Source organism: Hemiscyllium ocellatum, chromosome 10, assembly GCF_020745735.1.
Source record: "Hemiscyllium ocellatum isolate sHemOce1 chromosome 10, sHemOce1.pat.X.cur, whole genome shotgun sequence".
Taxonomy (NCBI): Eukaryota; Metazoa; Chordata; class Chondrichthyes; order Orectolobiformes; family Hemiscylliidae; genus Hemiscyllium; species Hemiscyllium ocellatum.
The window spans coordinates 57,037,213-57,059,515 of NC_083410.1; the positions used below are offsets into that span (position 1 = coordinate 57,037,213).

General features: G+C 41.0%; 1 protein-coding gene across 2 annotated transcripts in view; it reads left to right on the forward strand.

Moving 5' to 3' along the window:
• The window catches only part of sptbn1 (spectrin, beta, non-erythrocytic 1), a 298,918-nt gene that overhangs the window by 46,080 nt on the left and 230,535 nt on the right, over positions 1-22,303 (forward strand). The window contains exon 2 of one of the 2 annotated variants that reach the window (XM_060831503.1): positions 1,181-1,258. The exons of the other annotated variant lie outside the window; for it this stretch is intronic. The gene's annotated coding sequence lies outside the window, so the exon portion shown is untranslated. The remainder of the gene's footprint in view (positions 1-1,180; positions 1,259-22,303) is intronic. 2 annotated transcript variants of the gene reach the window in all.

Here is a 22,303-nt window from a genome sequence, read left to right on the forward strand (position 1 = left end):
TTAAATTTCTGAATTTAGAATAGAAGTCATCTCAGCTATTTGCTGTAGACCCTTAAAAACTCATTTTTTAAAAACATCAGTTTAAAAAAAACAGTTAATGTTGATGAAACAGAATGGAAATAAATCTTATTTGTAAAATATAATAACTGCAATAACTGTAAAATAAAAAGTAATAAATCTTTAACTAAGTCTGCAATCTCAGGAGCAGCTGCAAGATCCACGAGAGACAGGAGAAATGAAAATGACTACTGAACTAAACATTGTCATTTCACCTTTCACGCATTAGCAAGAAATATTACTAGGATCAGCCAGTGTGTACTTTTACTCATAAATCCCACAAATCCTAAACGTGACAGTTGCACTTTGTTGCCACGTATCTGTGTGCCAAGTTCAAAATCGATGCATTACACTGTACTAAAAGGCAGATCCAATTTTGGATTCTTTGTTCAGTCTCTGAATGCAAGATACATTTTACTGGAATTTTAAAAGGCACATAGGTGGTGACAATCCTAATAGATTTTTTCATAAAATTAATTTGTTTGATGTGAAATGACAGTAGTATCTTAAATAATTGAAAAAGATAACCCATGGATGACCATGTTTGATCATTTGGAATGTATTGTGGTAGTGATGTATGATTGTCACAAAAAAGGAACATTCCAGCCTTCTCATAATTGGGTATCTAGCTTTTCATTTGAAGTAACCTGAAATGAATTGTTGCAATATTTGGTCTGGATAATTTGCGTATGTGGTCTGAACTTGCACTTTGTGTAATGCCATGCACTCTAGAACTGTGGAAGATGAGGTGGCCCAAACTAATGTTCTGACATGAGTTCAAATTCTACCAGGACAGCTGATGGAACTTCTGATCCAGATTTGTTTTCATTTAAAACTATTCTTAGTAATAGCGACTGTGAAACAGTTTTTTGATTGTTGTAAAAGTCCATCTAGTACAATAATGTCCTTCAGAAGGGGACATCTACCATCCTTACCTGGTCTGGTCTACATGAGACTACAGATTGACAGCAATGCCCAAATCCAAGAAGGAATTTTAAAAAGTAGTGATAACTCCTCTTCGGGGTAAGTTTAGGAAGTATTGTTCAGGATTTATCATTGTGCATTACTTGCATCTGTGTAATAACAATTGGCTAAAATGCATTTTGCATTCATTGCTTTTTAGAAATCATCCTTTTGGCAATAAGTCTCAGCTCCTGCTTGAACATAAAAACAACAATACTTGCTTTACTTGTTACCAGTGGTAAGTGAAAATATCAAATTTGAAATGAAGTTTTAATTCAATTAAATGTTTAATTCAAAGGAGCCTTTTTCAGTTTTTCATATACTTTATAACATATACTCACAAGTGCAATGCACACTGTTAATGATCATGCCACATTTGGATTCAGGAGAAGGTGATGGAAACGTTTTTACTAAATGGGTCTTAGTGTTAAAGTTTTGCAAGGCAATTGTATCTTAGTAGGAATAACCTAACTGTCATGAGAAGGAAGAACAAAGGCATGTATTTTTTTTAAGTTAAAAGACATATTTTCTTCTCTCCCCATATTTTCATATTGTGTCTTCATCTAACGTCTGCATTTAAAGTGAGCCATTCAACATGATGATTGCTGTTGAAGTGCTAACTATTTGTCATTCATGCATTAGGCATGTGGAGATTACATTCTTGGTGTGTCATATATCCATTCAATAAATGTGTAGTCATAATGTATATCTGTCACTCAATACAAAATAGCTGCATAGCACTTCAGGCAGGATTTGAACATTTATTTGCCAGTTCTTCCTGTTGTATATACCCATATATTCTAACCACAGAGTTAATACTTTTATTCTCATGATTTTATATATAATGACTGATCCTGGTCAAACTGGATAACTAAGACCAAGAATGAAAGTAATTCATTAGGTTTCAGGAATTGTTTGTCTATAATTTATCAAATCCACTTCCATTCCATAAATTACTCAAAGTGCTTTTGTCAAACGTCAGCAACTTTACAGCAATGGTAAAATGTTTGAAATTCATTACACTGATGCTGGGATTACTTTCTCTAGTTTATTTCTTACTAGAAACTAACTGTATTTAATGAACCTCTGGACTTTTGCTGGCCTGAATTCTGGCTAATATGAAGTTACTTTTAAGTTTGAGGGCTAAGGTCAGTCTGATCTATTTCACAATTGGACATTTTCTCTTGCCAGACAAAGGGTATCAGTTATAAATGAATCAGCTGCCTATCTCTCCATACTCTGTCCATACTTCGGAAAATCAGATTACAGTTCTATGATTCTCCTCCCTGCTTACAGCAGAAGCTGAAATGGAAGGATCCTCCACAGAAAGCAGTATCATGCTGGTCTGAGGCAGCAAAAGAGCTTCACTAGGACTGTTTAGAATCACTGGACTGGGCCATATTCAAGAATTCAGCAGACAATCTATATGACAATCTAGTACGCCACCACTGTCACAGATTTCATTAGCAAGTGTGTGGAGGACTGCATACCAAAGAAGTCAAGTTATGTGTTCCTCAACCAGAAATCTTGGATGAACTGAGAAATCCACTGGCTACTGAAGACCAGGCTTGCACCATTCAAGTTGGATGACTTATTTAAAAAATCCAAGTAATCAGAGATGTCTAGAGGTAGTACCGGACCAAGTTAGAGACCCAAACCAATCGTATGGACTCCCGCTGCCTTTGGCAAGGCCTATACAACATAACGGGATACAGAACAAAGCAGTGCAAGGTTGTAGACAAAAACCCAACCCTCCCTGATGCACTCAATGTTTCTATACTCAGGTTGAGCAGAATGCCAGTGGTGCAGCATCACCTGCTCTGACAGTCGCGGATGCACATGTTCTGTCTGTCTGCAGATGACAGATCAATCTTTTGAGAGTCAGCCCAAGGAAAGCAGTAGAGTCCCCCGGCCATGCACTTATATCTGGTACGGACCAGCTAGCAAAGGTATTCACTGATATTTTCAACTTCTCCCTGCTACAAGCAAAAGTCCCCACCTGCTTCAAGAAGATACAGAGCTAGGCTATAAAAGGTGCTCTTGTGATAAAGTGGTAGAACCCCTTCCGTTTGGGCCAGAAAACCTGGGTTGAAGTCTCATCTACTTTAGATGTGTGTCATAACATATCATAACACACATCATGTTGAGGTTATACAGTATGTTGGTGAGGCCTGTTCTGGAGTACAGTGTGCAATTCTGGTTGCCCTTTCATAAGAAGAATACTATTAAATCAGAGAGGATTTAGAAAAGATTTACCAGGATATTGCTGGGAATGGAATGGTTTGAGATATAAAAATAGATTGGAAAGGCTGGGACTTTTTCAATGGAGCTGAGGATCTGAAACCTGAATATTAGTAGGTAACTAGTTGTTGTCAGGAACAAACCACTTAATACATATTCTTACTAACTTAAGTGGCAATAAAATGGCTTCTTAATGCAAATAATATGACAAAGTGGCTTCTCAGCTGCAAATTGACAATTCTGCTCAAAGCTGCATAAAATGGCTTTTAACCCTGCTAAAGCTGCATAATTGGCGTTTCCACAGTCTGTCTCAACAAAGATTAGCAGACAATGCTTCCTTTACAGCATAGAAATAACTAGAATAGGTAAGACACTATTGGCCATCCTAACTGACCTTCAAGTGCCGGTGCAAAAACTTGGTTTGTGAGATAAGAATGGCCTAAGTTTTGGAAAACAAAGTTGGTTCCCAGGAAATATCATGGGACTGAGTTGCTGTCAATAAAACCATTCCATTAATTAATTGGTACAATTTTGGCCTGTACCTCTCTTTAAGAAAAGTATTAAAATGTCTTTGTTTTAAGCCATGAGCCTCTGAGGAACATGGAAGTGTTTAACCTATGTGTTTCTGGATGATCTCCGCCTGGCCGTGTAAGAAATAAAGTGTAAAGTCTTAAAGAACTAAACCGATTGCGAGTGTTTATTGACCGATCTCGGAACAGAGAGAGACCCCCGGGGTCCAGATCTTCAGAGCGTTGAAGTTGACTGGGTGACCTTGTTGAAGTTTATCAAATCATTAGTAACATAGATAAGGTGAATGACAAAGGTCTTTTCCCTCAGGTGTGGTAATTCAAAACTAAGGGATATATTTTTAAGGTGAGAGGAGAAAGATCAAAAAAAGGACATGAGAGGCAACTTTTATACACAGAGAGGGTTAGTGTATGGAATAAACTGCCAGAGGAAGTGGTGGGTATAGGTACAGTTACAATGTTTAAAAGGCATCTGAATAAGTATGTGAACAGGAAAGTTTTGGAGGGATATGGGCCAAACGCAGGCAGATGGGACTAGTTTAGCTTGGGATCATGGTTAGCATGGACTAGTTGGACTGAAGGGTCCGTTTCCATGCTTCGATCTCCTGCAATTTGCCTAACAGTGAAACAGGTCCACATGAATGCCATTTCCCTCTCCCTGCATTTATCCCTGGAACATCTGGATAACAGGTACACCTGTCAGGCTCTTACTCACTGACTACAGCTCTTCTTTCAACACCATAATACTTTCCAGACTAATCTCAAAATTGCAAGATCTAGGTCAGCTCCACCCTCTACAACTGGACTCACTGATTCCTGACCCACAGACTGCAATCAGTGGAGCTAGACAAGAGCATCTCTTCCACAATAATCCTCAACACTGGTGCCCTGCAAGGATGTGTTCCCAGCTCCCTACTGTACGCCCTGTACTTCCATGACTGTACTAGCCAAATTCTGAATGAATGCCACCTACAAGTTTGTTACCACCATGGTAGGACAGAGATCAAACAGCGATGAGTCAGAATACAGGAAGGAGTTAGAGGGCTTGGTGTCATAGTGAAATTATAACAACTCTCAAAGTCAGCAAAATAAAAGAACTGGTCTTGACTTCTGGAAGAAAGGAGGGAAGAAAGGCCCTTTCTACATTTGTGGAGCTGGAATGGAAAGGTTCCCGAAGTGATGATAACCGACCATCTGTCCTGCTTCCCACATCAATACAACAGTCAAGGCAGCATAATAACGCCTCTTCTTCCTCAGGTGGCTTAGGAAGTTCAGCATGTCCATAAGGACCCTTACCAACATTTACAGCTGATCCATACAAAGTATTCTATCCAGGTGCATAACAGCCTGATATGGCAACTGCTCTGCGTAGGACTGTAAGAAACTAAAGAAATTTGTAAGCTCAGACCAGTGAGCTAACTGAAGCTAACCTCCCATCCATGGACTCCATTTACACTTCTTATTGCTTTGGAAAGACTGCCAACATCGTCAAAGACCCATCCCACCCCGGCAATGCTCTCTTCCAACCTCTTCCATCAGGCAGAAAATACAGAAGCTTGAACATACACACCAACAGGTTCAAGAACAGCCTCTTCCCTGGCATTATTAAACTGTTGAATGGGCCTCTCTAACTTCAAATAATATTGATCTTGCTTTGTGCCTTGTATGACTTGTTCTGCTCTAAGTACCCTATAATCTTGTGGTGTGGCACAAGGATCTGTTTTGGGACCATTGCTGTTTGTCATTTTTATAACTGACTTAGACGCAGGCGTAGGTGGATGGGTTAGTAAAGTTGCAGATGACACTAAAGTCAGTGGAGTAGTGGACAGTTTGGAAGAATGTTACAGGTTGCAGGGGGACTTGGATAAACTGCAAAATTGGGCTGAGAAGTGGCAAATGGAGTTCAATGCAGCTAAATGTGAGGTGATGCACTTTGGAAAGAATAACAGGAAGGCAGAGTACTGGGTCAATGGAAAGATTCTTGTTAGTGTGGATGTGCAGAGGGATCTTGGAGTCCATGTATATAGATTCCTGAAAGTTGCCACCCACGTTGATAGTGCTGTTAAGAAGGCATATGGTGTGTTAGATTTCATTTGTAGAGGGATTAAGTTCTGGAGCCACAATATCATCCTGCAACTATACAAAACGCTGGTGCAACCACACTTGGAATATTGTGTACAGTTCTGGTCGCCATATTTCAGGAAGGATGTGGAAGCATTGCAAAAGGTGCAGAGGAGATTTACCAGGATGTTGCCTAGTCTGGAGGGGGAAGGTCTTATGAGGAAAGACTGAGACTTGGGTTTGTTCTCATTGGAAAGAAGAAGGCTAAGAGGGGATTTGATTGAGACATGCAAGATGATAGAGGATTTGATAGAGTAGACAATGAAAGTCTTTTTTTCTTAGGATGATGACGTCAGCTTGTATGAGGGGGCATAACTACAAATTGAGGGGTGATAGATTTAAGACAAGTTCTTTTCTCAGTGGTAAAGGCATGGAATGCCCTACCTGTCAATGTAGTCAACTCAGCCATATTAGGGAGATTTAAACAATCCTTAGATATGGATGATGATGGATTAGTGTGTAGGGGGGGCTGAGAATAGCTCACAGGTCGGCACAACATCGATGGCCGAAGGACCTGTTCTGCGCTGTATTGTTCTATATTTTATGATCCGTATATCCTTGTGTGCTATGATCTGCCTGTACTGCTCATAAAACAAAGCTTTTCACTGTACTTAGATATTTGTGACTACAAAACATCAAATCAAATCTAGAAAGCAATGATTCCCTTTTCTCAACCTCAAGACTTATATACCTATCTAGTTAGGAAATTATTGAAGTATAGAAGGTCATAACGTGACTCTTCAAACCGAAAATAGCAACCAGAAATCAACCTGGCTGAAATAACAAGATTATCCTTTGATCAGTGTTTGAATTTGTTTCCTTAATGTAAAATATGCTATTCAGTGAATTGTTCAATTTTGATACATGCATTAATTTTCAATTCAACATCAATGTTGTGGGCATCTTTGAGGCTGATGTGCATTATCGATTGCTAGTTACTTACTTGAGTGAGTAGTGATAGGAGGCTTGCTTGGTCGTTTTGGAGAACTGTTAAGCTTTGACTGTGTTGGTGTGGGATGAGGGTCCTGTTTAGGATAGATTGGGTAAGAATAAGGGCGGCACGGTGGCACAGTGGTTAGCACTGCTGCCTCACAGCGCCAGGGACCTGGGTTCAAATCCCGCCTCAGGCGACTGACTGTGTGGAGTTTGCACGTTCTCCCCGTGTCTGCGTGGGTTTCCTCCGGGTGCTCCGGTTTCCTCCCACAGTCCAAAGATGTGCGGGTCAGGTGAATTGGCCATGCTAAATTGCCCGTAGTGTTAGGTAAGGGGTATATGTAGGGGTACGGGTGGGTTGCGCTTCGGCGGGTCGGTGTGGACTTGTTGGGCCGAAGGGCCTGTTTCCACACTGTAAGTAATCTAAAAAAAAAATCTAAATTGATTTCTTTCTCTAAAGGCAGTTAGTTATGATCATTATAACATTTTGATCACTTCATTGTCACTTTTACTGATACCATCTTTGATTTCTAGATTTTTAAACTGAATTAAAATTCTTAAACTCTGTTTTTATCTCAAAATCACTGGATTGTTAGTTGAAGCCTCTAGATTCCACATCACATAACATTCCATTGTACTTGTTAACTTGTTAAGATGTTCTTAATTTCACCATAACTTAACATTCTCTCTTGATGGAGATGGCCATTGCCTGGCATTTAAGTGATGTGAATATTCCTTGCCGTGTTTTAGCCCAAGCCTTGATGTTGTCCACGTCTTGCTGCATTTGCACATGGACTCATTTCGTATCTGAGAGTCACTAATTATAGTGGACATTGTGCAATTGTCATCAAATATGCCTATTACTAACCTTATGATGGAGGGACAAACATTAATGAAGCAGCTGAAGGTTGTTAGGACATTTCCCTGAGGAACTCCTGAGGGGTGTCCTGCAACTGAGATGACTGACCTCCAACAGCCACAGCCATTTGTGCCAGATATTGACTCCAACCAGCTGTAAGAGTATTCCATCTGATTCCCTTTGATTCCAGTTTTACTAGCTCCTTGATGTCAAGGTCAGTCACTATCACCTCACCTCTAGGATTCAACTCTTTTGACCATGTTTGAACCAAGACAGGAATGAGGTTGGGAGCTGAGTGGTCCTGATGGAACCCAGTCAGAATATCAGTGAGCAGGTTTTTGCTGAGTGAGTGCTGCTTGATAGCAGTATTGATAACACCTTTCATCACTTGACTGATAATCAAGAGTAGACTCAGAGCAGTAATTTTATCTCTCCACTCTGCAGGCACTCTGCCTTGATTCCTGATGAAGGGCTTCTGCCTGAAACATCAATTTTCCTGCTCCTCGGATGCTGCCTGACCTGCTGTGCTTTTCCAGCACCACTCTGATCTAGACACTGAGAACAGTAATTGGCTGAGTTGCATTTGTCTTGCTTTTTGTGTCCAGGTTGTATCTGGACAATGTTCCATATTGTCTGGTAGATGCCAGTGTTGTAACTATGCTGGCTAGGGAATGTGGCTAATTCTGGAGGATGTCTTCAATATTATTAACACAATGTTATCAGAGCCTTTGCAGTAAGTATCCAGTGCCTCCATCCATTTCTTGCCATCACATGAAATGAATTGAATTGGCTGAAGGTCGGCACCTATGATGGTGGAGACTGTGGAGGAGGCCAAGATGAATCATCCACTTGATGCTTCTGGCTGAAGATTGTTGTGGTATCTTGGTATATTTGCATGGCCTTTCCCTTTGTTTATGATTAAACGTTGGTAAAGAATGTATGAAAAGGTTTGTTTTAATATTTTTAACTATGTAAAACTATCATTAATTTCAAACTGGAGTTGAATGACAAATTTGCAAGCAATAATTCTGTTATTAATGTTGCAATTTTTAAAATAAACTGTTAAATTAGGTAAATCCCAAATTAACCCTTTAGGTTTAGGCTCTGAAAAGACCTATTTCTTCCAGGTTTTGGGCATCACCACTAAAATCTTTTGGAGGTCCATTGAAATTTTGAGTAATGTACAACTCATCAAGGTCAGTGACAAAATGGGAGCTAGTGAAGCAACATGGCTGAACATATTGAACCTCTCTCCCTTCTTCAGTGGCTTGGTGATCATCCGAGTTTATGACAGTGGCAGTGTGTACAACCCTGAGGTCCTAATTATCACTGAAGAAACTCAGCAGAACGGTTTTCCGAATGGAGTTTGCAATATGGCCATCATGTGCCTGCAAATTGGTTATCCAAACATTACCTCTGTATCACACTCCGTCATCAACAGCTGCAGGTGGGAGCAGCCTGAATTTGCAGAATGTGTCATGAGTCTGCTGATGTCACTGCATATTTTACTGTATGTGATTTGTTTTTTTTCTATATCAAAGCCAAAATATTATCTTTTGGTTTCTACCCTTGCCAATTGTTAATCTTTTGTTTCTGGTCATGTGATTGATTTTTTTTGGAGAAAATGTTAACAATTTAGCAGGAAGCTGGTTGGGTCAGCTCAGTGCAGTTAAATGAACTTAATGTAATTATTAGCCACCTTGTGTGTTGACTTGAAATGTCTGTGTCAGTTAATTAATTTTAGTATATACATGGCAAAATAAAAACTGCTTTTTAGCTAAAAGAAATCACTAGCTCCCTATGGATTTCCATTAAGTTGTAGAATAGTCCTTCCAGAGGTTCAACACAGTGTGTTTAATAGTAATAACAGAGTTCTGTTTCAACAATCCCCTACATGTAATTTTGCAACAGAATTAGGTTCTCCATTCCACACCTTAACTGAGTTAAAAATTACTCAATACCAGGTTATAGTTCAAACAGGTTTATTTGGAAGCACTAGCTTCTTCATCAGGTAGTTCACAGGAACAGTGCTCCAAAAGATTAGACTTACTTACAGTGTGGAAACAGGCCCTTCGGCCCAACAAGTCCACACCGACCCGCCGAAGCGCAACCCACCCATACCCCTACATTTACCCCTTACCTAACACTATGGGCAATTTAACATGGCCAATTCACCTGACCCGCACATCTTTGGACTGTGGGAGGAAACCAGAGCACCCGGAGGAAACCCAGGCAGACACGGGGAGAACGTGTAAACTCCACACAGTCGCCTGAGTCGGAAATTGAACCCGGGTCTCAGGCGCTGTGAGGCAGCAGTGCTAACCACTGTGTCACCATGCCGCCCACACTAGTGCTTCCAAATAAACCTGTTGGACTATAACCTGGTGTTGTGTGATTTTAACTTTGTACACCGCAGTCCAACATTGTTACCTCCAAATCATGATATCTTAAGTGATTATCCTATCTCTAAACTGCTTTAGTCTGATTTATCCTTCTGAGCAGAATACACTCAGAGATCAAACATTGCACAGTTCTGCTCCATATGATTTGTTAAACATCGGGTAATGCATTTGACAGAGAAAGAGGTAGATCTTAAAAAAAACTTGCATACATTTTAATTCCTATCAACAATTAATTGCATTTCAAGTTGATAGCCTTGACTTATTAATAGCATTTCACCTCTGACCCCAGGGTATATATGTTCAAGTTCCTTTCCAGAGATTTGACCATAAAATCTAAGCTGAGATTTCAGTGGAGGATTGCACAAGTACTTATCGGCAAAGTTGAGGCCTTTAAGGCTAAATGTGACTGTGGCAGCCTGTTTTAAAAATGACAAAAAACAGTGAATAATGGTTAACAGTTACTTTTCGTATTGAAGGAAGATATACAGCCATATTTCCAGGGGTAATTTCAGAACCACTTTTTTAAATGACTTAAGCTTTAGTAATGTAGCACATAATTCTACAATTTGTAGGTGACAGTTTGAAAGTGCTGTGAACTGTCACAGAAATAGTGACGGACTTAAGGGAACGTAGACTGGTGGAGTGGTTAGAAAAGTGATAGGTAAAATGTAACCAGAAAAATGTGGAGTGATACATTTTAGTAGGAAAAGAAAGGAGCAGAAATATAAACTGGAGAGAACATTTTTGAAAGGAATAGAAGTTTGAGTCTGTTCACCATGAAGAAATAGCAAAGCATCTAGATAGAAATTGTACTATTGGGAAGACGCAACACGGGTTCATGAAGGGCAGGTCATACTTAACTAATGTACTGAAATTCAATGATGATATTATGAGCACAGTGGACAGTGGGGACCCAGTAGGTGTAGTGTATCTAGATTTACAAAAGGCATTTGATCAAGTGCCGCACAAAAGGCTGCTGCATAAGATTAAGATGCAAGTGTTACAGGCAATGTATTAGTGTGGGTAGAGGATTACTTAACTAACAGGAAGCAAAGACTGGGATAAATGATTGCTTCTCTGATTGGCAATCAGTGACAAGTAGTATGCCTCAGGGATCAGTATTAGGACCACAATTATTCATAATTTTCATAGATGATTTGTAGTTTTGCACCACACGTAGTGTGTCAAAGTTTGTGGATAACGCTAAGATAAGTGGTACAGCAAAGTTTCAACATACTTTAATTGCTGTTTAACTGAGTGCATTTATAAAGCCTAAGATCCCACATGTCCTTCAAACACCTTTTTCAATCTGGCTTCAATGATTAGTGCACATGTACCCCAGACCTTTAGAACATAAGAACTAGGAGCAGGAGTAGGCCATCTGGCCCTTTTTGAGCCTGCTTCTCCATCAATAAGATCATGGCTGATCTTTTTGTGGCCTCATCTCCAATTAGCCGCCCTCTCACCAAAACCCTTAATTGCTTTACTGTTCAAAAAAATTATCCATCTTAGCTTTAAAAACTTATTGAGGAAGCCTCAACTGCTCCACTGGGCAGGAAATTCCATGGATTCACAACCCCCTGGATACAGTTCCTTCTCGATTCAGTCTCAAATCAGCTTCCCCTAATTTTGAGGCTATGCCCTCTTGTCCTAGTTTCACCTGCCAGTAGAAGTATCCTCTCTACTTCTAATTTATCTATTCCCTTTATAATTTTATGTTTCTCTGAGATACCCTCTCATTCTTCTAGGTTCCCATGTATATAGTCTACTAAGTCTCTCCTCATAAGTCAATCTCTTCAACTCCAGAATCAATCCTGGATCTCTGCATCCCCTCCAGTGCCAGTACATCCTTGCTCATGTAAGGGGACCAGAACTGCACGCAGTACTCTAGGTGTAGCCTCACCAGCACCTTGTTCAGCTGCAACATAACCTCCCTGCTTTTAAACTCCCTGCATTACCAATGAAGGACAAAATTCCATTTGCCTTCCTAATTACCTATTGCATCTGCAGACCAACCTTCTGTGATTTATGCACAAGGATACCCATGTCCTTCTACAGAGCTGAATTTTTTTTTTTAACCATTCAAGTAATAGTCCTTTTTACTGTTATTCCGGCCATATTTATTAACATTGTACTCCATTGGCCAGATCTTTGCCCACTAACTCGAACTATCTGTGACCCTTTGCAGAGTTTCACAGTCCTCTGCACACTTCAACTATGAGGGTAGATTGGAGAAATTAGAATAGTTTTCTTAGAGAACAGGTTGAAATGTAATTTGTGAGAGGTGCTTAAAATAATGAAGGGTCCACACAGAGTGTTTTGAGAGGCAGAGGCTATGTATTTGAAACGAGCAACTAGAATCTGGGATGCATTGCTTAAGAGTGTTTTGGAGGAAGATTCAATTGTAGCTTTTGAAAGGGAATTAGTTATGTACTTATTAAAATTTAATATTAAAAGAAAATGTGCAAAGGAAGGGAGTGATCTAGTTGAATTAGTCTTGTAGACATCAATGTGTTGAATTATTTCTTTTTATACTGCAACTATTCTGTGATTCCTTCCTTTCCCCTTTGCATTGTTTCATTTGAGAGGTGACGCTTTCACTGCATTTCCTGGATGGAATCTGCCCATAGTTACTGGCATATTCTGGGGTGGCTTCTCAGCCACAAATGATATGTGGATGGATTCAACCAATGTTAAATGGGAAGTAAGCTTCAACCAGAGCATAGTGTGGTGAAAGTAATGTGAAAATAGAATATGCAAGCTGATTTCTTACATTCAGTGCTCTTTAGTCATTCATTGGATGTAGATTGCTTGCAATGTCCTAAGAAATATGTTTTGATGTAGTTTGATTTAAATTTATTCCAATTTCTTGCTTGTTTGGTTTCCAGTGGTAGCATGGAAAAAATAACTTTAGTATATTTGTAAAAGTAAGGTTAGTTAAATTCTAGTATGTTGTATGATCCTTTATTGCATTATGTAAGCATTTCAATGTCAACATCCATGAGAAAAAGCTGTAAGAAATGGGAGTACATTTTGAAACCTTGTGCTTTACTTATCATGCTTACTTCATATCCTGAATTCTTACAAAGATAGAAAGGAACATAGGAATTGGGAGCAGGTGTAAGCAATTCAACACTTCGAGCCACTCTGCCAGTTAGCATGATCATGGATGATCTTATCCTGGTCTCAACTCCACTTCCTGCCTGTTCTACATATCCCTTTATCCCCTTTTCAGCAGAAACATTTTTTTTTCTTGAATCTGTTGATTGATTCTGCTTCCACTGCATTCTGGGGCAGTGAGTTCCATAGACACTCAATCATTTGAGAGAAATAGTTTCTCCTCATCTCAGTTTTGAACTGAAGTCCTCATCCTACATCTGTGACCTCTTGTTTGAGACTGTACCAATGTCCACTGGCATTTTATATACCTCAATCACATCCCCCCACCTCATTCTTCTGAACGGCAGCAAGTACAAGCCCAAGCAGTTCAACCTCGCCTTGTATGACAGCCCTTTCATCCCTGAAATCAGGAACTATGGCCAAGCACTTGCAAAATTGAATATTCTTGCTTTGGCTGAACATTCCAAACGTGAAGAAAATACTTTGTTAACAAACAAAAATAAAACTCATTCCATGAGATTTACTAATAAGTAAAATATATAAAATTTGTGTGGAATACATGTTGTGATGAGTTTTGACCTTTGTCCTCAAAGGTGAGTGCATTAGGTGATAGTATGTGCTGAATTAATTAGTATTACTAATGTGTGTGATCAGAATAATATGTAAAGCATAATGGAAGCTGTTAAGCTTACGTCAACACTCCATTGAGAGAAGGAAACTGGGTAATGATTAACTTTTACAAAGAATACATTGTCCTGATTTTTTAAGAAAAATTGAAATTATTTAATAGAACTGTGAATGCTATAAATGATAATTAAACATGCCTAAATTATGAGACAAGTTCAGATGTGTAATGGTTCCCTCTGCACCAACTAGCTGTTTAAAGGAATCAGCGTGGGATTTTCAGGTGAGGTGCTTTTAACTACTTTTGCTGCTGCAGAGTGAGTGAAGGTAATGTTTCACTGTTGTTGGAGGACTTCAGAAAAGTTTCTGGAGTCAGGGAGTATTACTGAATTTTCTTTGGGAATTGAGGAGACCTGGAAGTAGAAAGCCTGTGTTCAATAATGGGAGTTATACTTGCAGTATCTCTTGGGCTGTGTGGAAGGGACAAGGAGCATAGGCAGCAGAACTGGAAAGCTGTGAGCAAACTTGAGAGCAGTCGGATTATTTAAAAAAAAGTCCATGAACCATTTTCTCCGTGTCAATATTAGCCAAGTGTTCTAAGGAATTACAATGTGAGGAGGTGACTAGGTCTGTAGATGAGGATAGTGCAGTTGGCACAAAGTTAAAAATCACACAGCACACAGGTTTATTTGGAAGCACTAGCTTTCGGTGCACTGCTCCTTCATCAGGTGGTTGTGGAGTATAAGCTAGTAAGACATAGAATTTATAGCTAAAGTTTACAGTATGATGCAACTGAAAGTATATATTGAAAAAGACCTGGATTGTTAGTTAAGGCTCTGATCTTTTAGAATGACCACGTTGGTTTCAGTTCTTTCATATGTAAATCCCAGAACTTTATTTCAAATTCTCAAGTGAACTTTAGCAATTGGTGCCATGTCAGTCCAGATTATGCTTTGAAGGCGTAAGGTGCCCTGTGTGTGCCTCAATGTTCGGACTGATTCTGTTTCTAAAAAAGGGATTTACAGAATCTTACATGAATTCATGCAGATTTTGAGCAAAATAAAATGTAATTCTGCAAGTACAAATTCACCCCACAAACTTGTGGGGCTTGGGGGTGGGGGGGGGGGGGGCAGTGGTATGAGTGTCTGTGAGAGAGTGTGTGTATGAGTGAGTGTAAAAGGGTATAAGTCTGTGAGAGGGTGCGTGTCTGGGCATGAGTGTGGGAGTATACATGTGAGCGTATGAGTGAGAGCTTGTGTATAAGAGAGGGTCTGCATGAGTATATGGGTCTGTAGGAGTGAGTGTGTGTGTGTGTGTGTGTGTGTATGTAGTGCAGTGGGATCTCCTGCAGTGTGACATGAATCAAACATCCATGGGTTCAGGACAACACCATGCAACCTTGTCATGGCAGACGCTGCAAGATGTGTCAGATTGTCAATGCGGATACCGCCATTACACGTACGTACACCACCCACCATGTATGCGTCAGGTACTCAGGTGACTCAGCCAACGTTGCCTATCTCATATGCTGCAGGCAAGAATGCCCTGTGGCATGGGACATTGGCGAGACTGAGCAGTGGCTTTGGCAACAGATGAATGGACGCCACACAACAATCAACCAATAGGAGTGTTCTCTCCCAGTCTGAGAACACTCAGCAGTCCTGGACATCCGATCTTGGACCTTCGGGTGACCATCCTCCAAGGCGGACTTTGGGACAGGCAACAACGCAGTGACTGAGCAGAGGTTGGTAGCCATGTTCGGTACCCATAGGGATGGCCTCAACCTGGTGACTCCATGTCAATCTTAGCCTAGTGTTCTGAGAAATTACAATGTGAGGAGGTCACACTACAGGTGAGCCCACTGCATTACATGCACACTCACTCTCACTCTAACACACACTCCTATAGATCCATACACTCATGCAGACCCTCTCATATACACAAGCTCTCTCTGATACGCTCTCACATACACATGCACTCTACACATGGCGAGTGACATGCCCCCATCATGAATAAAAAGTGTGCCTACAGCATGAGCTATCGTGCCACCAGTTGGTGCAGACTTGTGCACGTCTAAAATAATGGTCCTGCTGCTGGGACTGGTTGGGGGTATAGTGGTTGTGATGAACTCAGCTAGGTGGACGTCATTTACTTAGTTCCCTAATTGGACCAGGTTAACAACCTCTGTCAGGGAGCCTGGCTGACAGATATAAACAGGAGTGTCAGAGGTTTTGTTCACTGTGAGAGCTGGCTTTGAAAAGCCAGACCAGTATCAAATATTACGCCCGTGTAAATAAAGGGTGACTTGATGATGACCTTTGGAGCTATTTCAGCGGCGACAAGAGAAAAAAATACGGTCCTGAAGAAATTCATTCGCAGCAGTCGTCTTTGAGCGAGCATAAGCATTTCTGGCAAGCATAAGCATTTCTGGCATCATGCTGTTATTTGGTAAGCTTGACTCCTTTGATCCTGCCATTGAAGACTGGTGTCATTATGCAGAAATAATGCATTACTTTTCCAGGAAATTGACATTGGGGCAGATGAAAACCAATGAGTCACTCTCCTGACATCTTGTTTGTTTGGAATGGTTAAATTGCTCAGCAATATCCAAATCAGAACCAATCAAAGTAAACATCTAGTTAAATGGTCACCTGATTCTAATGGAGGTTGATACTGATGCAGTTGAATCAGTGATCGCAGAACCAGCCTTTAACAAAATTCGGTCTGGTCTCCAACTCTTAAGTTTGCTTAAAACCTTGGCTACACTGACAACCTATGCCAGGGAACCTTTTCAATTTAGGGAAAGGCTTCTGTTCTGGCCTAGTATGAGAAGCACCTGGTTCAGTTACCAATGGTTGCAGGCCCAAGCTTGTTGGGGCAAAATTGGTTGAGAAAGATTCGTATTGATTGGCTCAACATTTTCCAATTAGAAAATTGCTGCCTGAGGGAAGTCCTAATTAAATATCTGTATGTCTTTCAGGAAGGTCCAGAGACTGTTATAAGGATGTCGCCAGGGTTGGAGGGTTTGAGCTGTAGTGGGAGGATGAATAGACTGGGACTATTTTCCCTGGAGTATCAGAGGCTAACCGTTGTAGAGGCTTACAATATCATGAGGAGCATAGGTAGGGTGAATAGTCAAAGTCTTTTCCCCAAGGTAGGGAAGTACAAAACTAGAAGACGTAGGTTTAAGGTGAGAGGGGAAAGATTTAAAAAGGACCTGAGGGGCACGTTTTTCGCACAGATGGCAGTGTGAGTGTGAAATGACCTGGCAGAAGCCATGGAGGCTGGTACAATTACAACACTTAAAAGGCATCAGGATGGTTACATGATTAGGAAGGGTTTAGAGGAATATGGGCCAAATGTTGACCTTATAAAATCGTGAGGGGCATGGATAGGCAAAGTCTTTTCCCAGGAGTGTGGGGAGTCCAAAATTAGAGGGCATAGGTTTAGGGTGCGAGGGGAAAGATTTAAAAGTAACCTAAGAAGTAGAGGATGGCGCGTGTATGGAACGAGCTGCTAGAGGAAGTGGTGGAGGCTGGTACGATTAGTGTTTAAAAGGCATCTGAGTGGGTGTGTGAATAAGAAGGGTTTAGAGGGATATGGGCCAAGTGCTGGCAATGGGGCTAGGTTAGTTTAGGATACCTGGTTGACATGGATGAATTGGGCCAAAGGATCTGTTTCCGTGCTGTACATCTGTGACTGTATAATTCTAAATGGGACTAGATTAATTTAGGATATCTGGATAGTGTGGATGAGTTAGAGTGAAGGGTCTATTTACGTGCTGTACATCTCTATGATTCTATGACTATCAAAGGAGCCAAGGCCATCTTGCATGTTGACCAGGAAGCAATTCCATGATCTTTGCAAGACCAGCCCAGTACCATTTACCTTGTGTGCAAAAGTAGAGGCAGAAAGGAAGAGGCTGGAGAGTGAAGGAATCATCAAACCAATCCAGTTTGCAGAATGGGCAGCACCAGTCATACGAATTGTGAAGCTTGATGAGTTGAACAAACAATAAACTGCTTCTTACAGATGAATATATACCCAATCCCTTGCATAAAGGACTAAAATGCACAGCTGGTAGGGGAGCTATCCTTCATGAAACTGGACATGAGCCATTCGTATCTACAGTTGCGGTTAGATGACCATTCCCAGGAGCATGCTACAAATAATATCCATGAGGGTTTGTATCAATATACAAGACTGCCATTTGGGGTATCGTCCTCCTGTACAATTTTTCATTGGGCAATGGAGAACATTTTATAAGATCTACCCCAGATTGCCATTTATCTGAATGATGTTCTAATAACAGGGAAGACCAATAAAGAACAACTAGAGAACTTGGATGTAATCCTTTGACATTTCTCCAAGAAGGGAGTATGCTTCATAAGGGAAAAATATGTGCTCCAAACACCATGTGACCTACTTAGGCTACAGAGTTGGCAAGATTAGATGCAGACCGTGGGTGACACTGTGGCACAGTGGTTAGCACTGCTGCCTCACAGTGCCAGAGACCTGGGTTCAATTCCCGCCTTAGGTGACTGACTGTGTGGAGTTTGCACATTCTCCCCGTGTTTGTGTGAGTTTCCTTTGGGTGCTCTGGTTTTCTCCCACAGTCCAAAAATGTGCAAGTTAGGTGAATTGACCACGCTAAATTTCCCATAGTGTTAGGGGCAGGCTAAATGTAGGGGAATGGGTCTGGGTGAGTTGCGCTTCGGCAGGTCGGTGTGGTCTTGTTGGGCTGAAGGGCCTGTTTCCACACTGTAAGTAATCTAATCTAAATCTAAACATTGCTGCGTTAGTGGCGTAGTGACAGAATGTCAACAAGGACAAACATTATCACCAGATGTCTCCCCCATGTTCATGGGAATTGCTGGATAAATCCTGGACAGTGGGCCTTTCTTGGGCTCAGTGTTCTTAGCTATTATGGATGCCCATTCCAAACTGGTTGAATATGCATAGAGTTCATTCGTCAAACACGTGGACAATGATTGAAAAGCTGCAAGCATCCTTTGCGATGCACGGGCTCCCGAAATTGTTGGTCACAGACAACAGGCCATCATTTACCAGCAGGAAATTTGAGTATCTCCTAAAGGTGAAGGGCAGTTGGTGCAACAGAATAGCTCCATATCGTCCATCATCCAGTGACCGAGCAGAAAAAGCAGTCTAAACTTTGATGGCAAGCTTAAAGAAACAGCTTACAGCTTCACTTGACATCAAACTGCCCCAGTTCCTATTTCATTACTTGATCACTCATGCAGCTATAGCGATAGCTCCAGCAAAGTTGCTAATGGGGAGAAGAGTCTGCACCAGGTTAAGTCTTATCTTCCTGGACCTGGGGGAGGGGTGAAATGGCATCATGAATGTCTTCTAAGCAAGAGAGAGAGTTTATTTCAGGGGATAAAATTTGGTGCCAGAACCATCAAAATGGCCTTACATGGGTAAGAGGCAATGTCAGGTCCTGTGACATATTAAGTTTGGGTCAGTGAGTTGATACTTAACAAGCACATGGACCACATGAAAGCTGCAAACTCTCAAATGGGTCAGGAGCAAAACATTCCCACACCCTCAGAACAGCTGGAAAGATTCTGGAAAGCCATGGGTTATCCCTTTCTGTCTAGCATCTAAGAAGCCTCAGAATCTGAGATGGACATGGTGGATGTCACAGCCTTGACACCTTTACCGTTTGAAAAAGAGGATGAATTTCTTCCAAGATGCCCCGTTCACAAGAGGTGGACTATAGTCTGATACATGCTACATATGTCTGAGGCAGAGTAGGAGGAGCCAGAGTCAGTGTGAAAACACCCCAAGAGAGGCTACAAGAGAAAGAACAGGCCTTTCTTGAGGGCAGTAAGGAGAACCTTATATAATATGAGTTCCATGATTGGACTATTGTCAGAGGTTTTGTTGACTCCGAGAGCTGGCTGTGAAGAAACAGACCAGTGTCAAGCATTATGCATGTGTAAATGAAGGGTGAGTTGGTGATATGAGGTACCGACGCTAGAGAATTTCAGGGGATACCTTCCAATACTCTTTTGAACATGTCTTCAAAGTTGTGATGACCTGCAGTTCCCTTGAACTTAACGCGATGTTTGCAATTAGGTCTTTTGACTTGGATTTTGGGAAGAGAAGAATATGAAGAAAGGTGGAAGCAGCTGAGATATAGCTGTTCTAAATTAGCCTGAGTAATTTATCATATTATGGTTCCTCTGAAATTTCATCTCCACATCACCACTGTTCCATAGTTCCTTACCAGGACAAGACAAAATATCAACAACAAATTGACGTTATATTGCAATTGAAAATGTGTTGCTGGTTAAAGCACAGCAGGTTAGGCAGCATCCAAGGAACAGGAAATTCGACGTTTCGGGCCAGAGCCCTTCATCAGGAATCTCCTGATGAAGGGCTCTGGCCCGAAACGTCGAATTTCCTGTTCCTTGGATGCTGCCTAACCTGCTGTGCTTTAACCAGCAACACATTTTCAGCTGTGATCTCCAGCATCTGCAGACCTCACTTTTTACTCGTTATATTGCAATTGCAATGTACAGGTACATCCCAAGGCAATTCATATGAGTGATTATCAAACGAAGCTTGACACTAAGCTGTGTGGTGGAACGTTAGGTTAGATAGTCCAAAGTTTATTCAATACGTATTATAGTGTAGATTCCAGACCCCAAAGATACTGTGTATCTGTAAAACATTTCCATGACATCTTAACCTGTGGTCTAAAGGTAGAAATTTCATCTTCAATCACCCTGTCTTTGTCACAGACAGTGCAGTCAGTCAAGTATGTGTATGTGACATCACTAATCAGAGAATTTAGTCTTTTGAGTAAATCAAGAATAATGAAGGCAGTATATTAATCATGGATGACTTCAATCTTCATGTAGACTGGGAAACTCAGAATGGAAAAGAAAGCCATGAGAGTGTATTTGGGACTGCTTTCTTGAACAATATGTTTTGGATCCAAACAGGAATCAGCATATTTCAAATGTGATTATGTGTAATGAGGCAGGATTAATAAACTATGCCATTGTAAAAGATTCCCTCGGAAACAATATCCATAACATAGTAGAATTCTAACATTCAGATGGGAAGGGGAAGGACTTGGGTCAGAAAAACCATGCTAAACTTAAATAAGGATAATTATGTGGGAATGAGCCAAAGCGAGCTACAATGGATTAGGAAAGGGGTTGAGCAGAAAACACAATTGAGGAACAATGGCAGATATTTAAGAAATAGTTCATGGCTCATACCAAAGATGTATCCTAATGAGAAAGAACAATTTTAGGAAGGGTAGAAGTCAACCATGGTTTAATAGGGAGATTGTGGTTAGTATCAAATTGAAAGAGTTATCAGAGTATTAGATTAGATTAGATTACTTACAGTGTGGAAACAGGCCCTTCGGCCCAACAAGTCCACACTGACCCGCCGAAGCGCAACCCACCCATACCCCTACATTTTACCCCTAACCTAACACTACAGGCAATTTAGCAAGGCCAATTCACCTGACCCGCACATCTTTGGACTGTGGGAGGAAACTGGAGCACCCAGAGGAAACCCACGCAGACACAGGGAGAACGTGCAAACTCCACACAGTCAGTCGCCTGAGTCGGGAATTGAACCCGGGTTTCAGGCGCTGTGAGACAGCAGTGCTAACCACTGTGCCACTGTGCCGCCACTGTGCCACTTTTGCCAAAGTCCTAAAATTAGATACATCATGAAAAAAATACCTGCCAGTACAGTTTCTAGCAGCAATACTTCAAACAATACACACACACAACTGAGCTATTCACTTATGTTCACTTCCTGGTGCCTGATCTAAAAGTTCCTTTGGTCTAGTATTCCTGCACAATGCTCTCTTTGCAGAACGTCGTTTGGCAATTGGCCGTGTTTCATCCAGGGATTTTAGGAGATGCAGGTAGCCTGAAAATTGGATTGAAATTGCAAAATGTGAGTGGGAGGCATGAAGCATGGCTAATTGAGTGAGTTAGAACATCTAAATGTTATGCGTGAGCACTGATTGCTGAGTGATGAGCCTGTGATAGATTGAATAGCATTAGAGGTTGATGATATGGAGGATGGAAAATATCAATAGTAAATACATTCACTGAGCTTGACCACTCATGTTATTTCAGGCGCAGACTCCTGAAATTCACCTTTCTAACCAGCTTTGCCCAGAGGACCTCTGATCTCCTGCAGAAACGTGGCCTTTCCTCTACTTTCAATCTCCTAAACTCGGGCCTCTAACACTGTGTCAGAAAATTTTTCAACTCGATCTGATATTAAAGAGTAATACAATTTGGATAGGATGACATAGTAAGGAGTTAGAAATCCAGAGTCCAGCTTAATTCTCCGGGAACACTGGTTCAAAACCCACTATGGCGGCTGGTGGAATTTAAATTCAGTGAATAAATCTACAGGAAAATAGTAGCCTCAGTAATGATAACTACCAA